The following is a 7,735-nucleotide window of genomic DNA, read 5'->3' on the forward strand; positions in this document are numbered from 1 at the left end:
GCTGGAATGTGCCCATTAAAGTTTAATCCAACGAAGAAAATGTATTTAGTAAAAACCTCATTTTACTTTTCTAGTCAATGTATTTGATAAAAACTGATCATTGTCAAATAGCAACAGCATCTTTAGTCCAGAATGATGATGGGATTGGGTAAACAGGAGGATAAACAGAATAAGATAGTGATTTTAGAAATAATTGAAGATTTTAGTATAAATTCAGTTTGCCTCTTCAACATGGGGACTATGACTTTTCTGGGTAGAAAAAGGGAGGATAAGACCAAAGTTAGGGCTTTTGAGCTCTCAGAAAGAATAGAAGGTCAGGTTTCTAGCTTGACTAGGAATCCTCCTAATACTCACACATACCAGTAGCAGTAATGAGTGTCCTCGGAGAGTGATCTCATTTTAAGCCTGAACTGTTTGCTTATATGAGGTTTAGATAGAGGGTTTTCAAAATAATAATCCAGTCACCATAGTTGACACAGTTCTGTCTGATATGCCCCCTGCTTGCTGCAGTTCTCTCTTTGTAAAAGCATAGTGAAGGGGAAGAACAGCTGTTGTTTGTGAATTTCCAAAAGTACATTTTATTTTGATGGTTTCTGGAAGCTAAAGTCAAAATAAGACATTTGAAACATCTCAAGTCTTACATTTACCTGATTGCTGAGTGACTGTACTGGCCAGGATAGTGGGTATACCTAGTGGCTTCTCAGTGAGAGAATATAGTGAGTCAGTTTACTCCGTTCCCCTGGAGCCCATCATAAAGGCCACCAGGCCTCATTTTCTGAAAGACGCAGAGGGGAAGCGTTGCCAGGACTGAGCAGCATGCAAGTTAAATAAGCAAGCCAAGAATCGCCTACTGATTTGTTCTTATTGGTAGTGGTATTTACACTTGGGATATTTGTCCAGGAGCTGTTTTTTTCAATTTGTTATGAGGAGGGATCTTTTGTAGTTTTGTCAATAACAAACTAGATACCCCTCCCCTTCATAAAGCAAAGCTCTTCTAACACGAATGGCATGGAATTGCTCTAGTGTAGTAAAATGTACCTGGATTTAGGGTTACAGAAACTGCCCCACTTTAGGTGTGTGATCTTGGGACAGTCACTTAACCCCTTATCTCCCAGAGTTGTTGTGAGGAGTGATATAAATGATATATATCTGGAGTCTGATATAGCAAGGCAAATTTTGACTCTGCTGCTTACAAGCTGTGTGAACTTGGGCAAGTCACTTAGCATCTCAGACTTAGTTCTGTCAACTCTAAAAACTTGGACTTGGGGTATCAGGAAAAACTTTCCAAAGAATATACCATTTAAGTTGCTGAGTAGGAACTAAGGAGGTGAAGAGTGGGAGCTAGGGTGAAGGGGGTTGTATGGTGGTTATACAAACGAAAGATTGAAGACCAATGTGCAAAAGAGAACATGGCCCTTTCATAGAAAAAAAAAAAAAAAAGAGATCACTGTGAGCAAAGAATGGAGTGTGGACAGAAAGATGGGGAGTAGCTTAAATTCAAGTTGAAGCAGAGGTAGTCAGCAGCTAGATTATTTGGGTCAAGTAATATATATATATATGAAGTTTGAGCTTTATCTTGAAGATGATAGAGAATCAATAAAGAGTTTAAGAAACTCAAAATGGGGCTTTTAGCATCTGATAACTCACTAATTTGTGCATTCCCTTGCTCATCTAATATTTAATGAAATATGTTCTTTTTTTTTTTTTTTTTTTTTTTTTTTTTTTTTAAATATTATTTTATTAGTTGGAGGCCAATCACTTTACAACATTTCAGTGGAGTTGCACAGATCTGAGTTCTAGTCTTTGCTCTAACAATTGTAAAAAAAAAGATTTTATTGAAGTACAGCTGATTTATAATGTTGTATTAATTTCTGCTGTACAGCAAGCGATTCAGTTATATGGGTGTGTATATATATATATGTATGTATATATACACATATATATTCTTTTTCATTTCTTTTCCATTATGGCTTATTACAGAATATTGATTATAGTTCACTGTGCTATACAGTAGGACTTTGTTATTTATCCATCCTATATATAATACTTTGCATCTGCTATTCCCAAACTCTCAATCTATCCCTCCCCAACCTGCCTCCCCCTAAGCAACCCCAAGTTCATTTTCTAAGTCTGTCTGTTTCTATTTCAAAGACAAGTTCATTTGTGTCATATTTTAGATTCCACATATAACTGACATCACGTGCTTTTTGTCTTTCTCAGTCTGACTTACTTTGCTTAGTATGACAATATCTAGGTCCATTCACATTGCTACAAATGGTATTATTTCATTCTTTTTTATGACTGAGTAGTATTCCATTGTGTATATACCACATCTCCTTTATCCATTCATCTGTTGATGAACATTTAGGTTGTTTGCATGTCTTGCCAGCTCTAACAATTTTAAGATGTGGAACATCATGAGTCACTTCACCCCCCTAAGTCTGTGTACTTAGCACCAAAATAGTAATAATCATAGCATGCACCTCCTAAATGCATTATAAAAATGAATGAAATACCAGAAGTAAGGTTCCTGACACAATAATGTGCTCAGAGCATGTTAATTCCTCTCTCCCTTGCTTTCAGACCTCTTCATTTCTATACTTTGCAAACCAACAGAGAACAGTCTTTCATTCCCAACTTGAAGTTTCTTTTGCTAAAACTTGATGTTGCAGCCAACCTCCAGGCAAAATAGAACTGTGTTTCCCGTGGTTTGCTCTTCCTCCGTGGCTTCCTGAGGTTATTATCCTGCTTTTCTGAGCAGTTTTCCCTTTTCTTAGTCAGCATCCCCAGGAGATTTGTTCTTCCCCCTTGGAGTCATTAATCCTGCGAGGGTCCATGAAAACTGTCTAAAGTTACCTAAAATAATGGTGGGTTTCCTTTAAGGAAGCAGATGGAAACAGCTAAATCCTTTATCTTTAATGACATTTAAAAAACATTTTTTAATTTGATACTTTAAAAAAATTTTTTGAGGTCCATTTTTAAATTAAGGCATAGTTGAGTTACAGTATTAAAGTTTCACATGTACAGCAGTGATTCACAAATTTTATAGATTATACCCCATTTAGAGTTATTATTAAATATTGGCTATATTCCCTGTGCTTTACAATATATCCTTGTTGCTTATTTTATACACAGAAATTTATACCTCTTAATCCCCTACCCCGTCTTGCCCTTCATCCTTTCCCTCTCCCCACTGGTAACCTCTAGCTTGTTCTCTGTATCTGTGAGTCTGTATCTCTTGTGTTATATTCACTAGTTTGCTTTCATTTTTAGATTCCACATAAAAGTGATAGCATATAGCAATTGTTTTTCTCTGACTTCTTTCACTAAGAATAATACCTTCCAGGTCTATCCATGTTGCTGCAAATGGCAAAATTTCATTCTTTTTCTTATACCTGAGTGGTAGTCTATTGGTGTGTGTGTGTGTGTACGTGTGTTTGTGTGTACACACCACATCTTCTTTATCCATTCATCTGTTGATGGACACTTAGGTTGCTTTCATTTCTTGGGTATTGTAAACAATGCTCCTATGAACATTGGAATGCACAAGTCTTTTCAAATTAGTGTTATTGTTTTCTTTGGATGTATACCCAGGAATGGATTTGATGGATCATATTCTATATTTAGTTATTTGAGAAACCTCAGTGTTTTTCATAGTGGTTTCACCGATTTACATTCCCACCAACAATGTTCAACTATTTCCTTTTCTCAGTATCCTTGCCAACATCTGCTATTTCTATTCTTTTTGATGACAGCCATTCTGACAGGTATGAGGTGATATATTCTTTGTTTTTCAGTTGCTAAGTCATGTCTGACTCTTTGCAACCCCATGGACTGCAGCATGTCAGGTGCCTCTGTCCTTCACTATCCCCTGGAGTTTGTTCAAATTCGTGTCCATTGAGTCAGTGATGCTATCTAACCATCTCATCCTCTGCTGCCCTCTTCTCCTTTTGCCCTCCATCTTTCCCAGCATCAGGGTCTTTTCCAATGAGTTGGCTCTTCGCTTCAGGTGGCCAAAGGATTGGAACTTCAGCTTCAGCATCAGTCCATCCAATGAACATTCAGGGTTGATTTCCTTTAGGATGGACTGGTTTGATCTCCTTGCAGTCCAGGGGACTCTCAAGAGTCTCCTCCAACACCACAGTTCAAAAGCATCAATTCTTCTGTGCTCAGCCTTCTTTCTGGTCCAACTCTCACATCCATACATGACCACTGGAAAAGCCATAGCTTTGGCTATACAGACCTTTTTTGGCAAAGTGATGTCTCTGCTTTTTAATACACTATCTAGGTTTGTCATACTTTTCCTTCTAAGGAGCAAACATCTTTTAATTTCATGGCTGCAGTCACCATCTGTAGTGATTTTATTGGTTTTTTAAATGTTTTTTTGATGAAGTTTAGTTAATTTACAGTGTTGTGTTACTTTCAGGTATATGACAAAGTGATTCAGTTATACACACACACACGTGTGTATATATATATATATATATATATATATATATATATATATATATATTCTTTTGGCTTCTTTTCCATTATAAATTATTATAAGATATTGAATATAGTTTTCTATAAGTAGGTCCTTGTAGTTTACCTATTTTGTATATTTTATATATATTAGTGTGTATATGTTAATCCCAAATTCCTAACTTTCTCTCAACCCCTGCTATTCACCTTTGGTAACCATAAGTTTATTTTCTATGTCTGAGACTGCTTCTGTTTTGTAAATAAGTTCATTTGTATAATTTTTTTAGATTCCACATATAAGTGATATCATATGATATTTGTGCTTGTCAGTATATCTCATTGCTGTTTTTTTTTTAAATTTTTATTTTTGCTTTTATTTCTTTTATCTTAGGAGACTGATCTAAGAAAATATTGAAATGATTTATGTCAGAGCATTTTTGCCTATATTCGCTTCTACAAGTTTTATAGTTTCATGTCTTGTATTTCCAGTCATTGTGAGTTAATTTTTGTATGATCCAGCAATTCCACTCTTGGGCATATACCTAGAAAAGAAGAAAACTCTAATTTGAAAAGATGCATGCACGCCAACATTCACAGCAGTACCATCCACAGTAGACAATACATGGAAGCAACCCAAATGTCCATCAACAGATGAATGGAGAAAGATGTGGTATGTCTACACAGTGGAACATTACTCAGCCGTAAAAAAGATAGAAATAATGCCATTTGCAACAACATGGATGGACCTAGAGAATATCATACTAAGCCAAGTAAGTCAGCCAGAGAAAGACAAACATTATATAATACCACCCATATGTGGAAGCTTAAAAAGGATACAGACTAACTCATTTATAAAACAGAAACAGACTCACAGACATATAAAACATGATAACTTCCATGTTATCAAAGGGGAACAGGGGAAGGATAAATTAGGAGCTTGGGATTAACAGATACACACTGCTATATGCAAGATAGATAAACAACAAGGTCCTACTCTATAGCACAAGGAACTATATTCAGTATTTTGTAATAACCTAAACGGAAAAGAATGTGAAAAAATGTATATATATATGTATATATATACATATATTTATATACACACACATATCACTCTGGTGTACAGCAGAAATTAACACTGTAAATCAACTATGTGCATGCATGCTAAGTCATTTCAGTCATGTCCAACTTTTTGCGACCCTCTGGCACTGTAGTCCTCCAGGCTCCTCTGTCCATGGAACTCTCCAGGCAAGAATACTGGAGTGGGTTGTCTTGTCTTCCTCCAGGGAATCTTCCCGACCCAGGGACTGAATACTCGGTTCTTATGTCTCCCGCATTGGCAGGGGGGTTCTTTACCACTAGCGCCACCTTAATGTGCACAGTTAATATATTCAGTAACACATGAGGGAGATTAAAAAACTTCAGTCCAGGCCGCCGCTGCCACCATCGTGCCAGCCCCTCGGGTCTCAACGAGGCCGGGTGACACTCCAGAATGGGAGACAAGCCAATTTGGGAGCAGATTGGATCCAGCTTCATTCAACATTACTGCCAGTTATTTGATAATGACAGAACTCAACTAGGTGCAATTTATATTGATGTGTCATGCCTTACGTGGGAAGGACAGCAATTCCAGGGGAAAGCTGTCATTGTGGAGAAATTTTCTAGCCTTCCACTCCAGAAAATCCAGCACAGCATCACGGCGCAGGACCATCAGCCCACACCAGACAGCTGCATCATCAGCAAGGTTGTGGGCCAGCTCAAGGCCGATGAAGACCCCATCATCGGGTTCCACCAGATGTTCCTATTAAAGAACATCAACGATGCTTGGGTTTGCACCAATGACATGTTCAGGCTTGCCCTGCACAACTTTGGCTGACCTCCTCCCAGCCAGGCACTCATGTGGTTTCCTCCTCCCTCCTCTTCCCGATACTATTTACACTCCTCCAGATGCTCCAAATGTCATTCACAAACGAGCAGGAGCAGGGCCGCGGTGGGCGTGGGCGCAGTGCGCTGCTGCTACCGAGGTGTTGTGCATGATGTTTGGATGCTAGACTAGTTGCATCTGACAGGAGAAGTTTGTGTTGTACCGGCGCATGCGTTGGAAAGGCTTAAGTAATGCCAAAGGTTGTCTTTTTTTTTTTTTTAATCTACTGACAAGTTGCTCTGGTAACCCAAAGAAGTGAAGGAGAAAGCAGCTGCCTCACCGCCCAGATATTGATTTGTTCAGATGTTTCAATGCCTCATGATACAATAAAACCACAAAAATTTTCTTTTAAAAAAAAAAGAAAACTTCAGTACTTTTGGAAAGGTACAAAATGAAAAATGCAAGTGTCTCTGCCAAAGGAGAGACTTTTTCTACATACTGTATTTAGGAATTCTTTTTACATCTACATTTAAATTTCCTTCATTGTGGAAAACAGTTGCACAGTATTAAGTGAACTTAACTAGAATTAGCTTCAACTGAACATATTTGTCCAGGCACAGATCTCAGTGTATATAAGTCTAGCTCAGACTTTCACAGATTCAAGATTACAAAACCGCTTCAAGCCCCTAAATTGTAACGCCCCCATGCTCTCAGTTGTGATTTTAATTTCAATCCATTTTGGAAAGTGTCCTCATTGCTGTTTTGATTAGCATTTCCCTGATGATTAGCAATGTTGAGCATCTTTTACATGCCTGTTGGCCATCTTTACATCTTCTTTAGTAAAATGTCTATTCAGGTCTTCTGCCTATTTTAAAAGTTGGGTTGTTTGATTGACTTATATTAAGCTGTATGAGTCATTTGTATTTTTTGAATATTAATCCCATATGGTCAAATCATTTACAAATATGATTTTGCATTTTCTTTCATTCAGTAGGCTGAATTTTCATTTTGTCCCTGGTTTCCTTTGCTGTGCAAAGAACTTTCAAATTTAACTGGTCCCACTTGCTTACTTATTGTTTTGTTTCCTTTTCCTGAGGAGACAGATCAAAAAAAATATTGCTACAATTTATGTCAATGAGTATTCTGTATGTTTTTGTCTAGCTAGGAATTTTACTGTTTCCTGTCTTACATTTAGATCTTTAATCCATTTTGAGATTATTTTTGTATATGGTCTTAGAGAATGTTCTAACTTTATCCTGTCATATAGCTGTCCAGTTTCCCCAGCACTCCTTATTGAAGAGACTATCTTTTCTCCCTGAAGTAGGAAATGGCAACCCACTCCAGCATTATTGCTTGGAAAATTTCCATGGACAGAGTAGCCTGACAAGCTACAGTCCATGGGGTCGCAAA

At 37.5% G+C, this 7,735-nt stretch overlaps 1 pseudogene; it reads left to right on the forward strand.

Moving 5' to 3' along the window:
- The first annotated feature begins 5,897 nt into the window (after nucleotides 1-5,897).
- Nucleotides 5,898-6,337, forward strand: LOC136153285 (nuclear transport factor 2 pseudogene; annotated as a pseudogene).
- The last annotated feature ends 1,398 nt before the right edge of the window (nucleotides 6,338-7,735 follow it).

This window comes from Muntiacus reevesi, chromosome X (genome assembly GCF_963930625.1).
Source record: "Muntiacus reevesi chromosome X, mMunRee1.1, whole genome shotgun sequence".
Taxonomy (NCBI): Eukaryota; Metazoa; Chordata; class Mammalia; order Artiodactyla; family Cervidae; genus Muntiacus; species Muntiacus reevesi.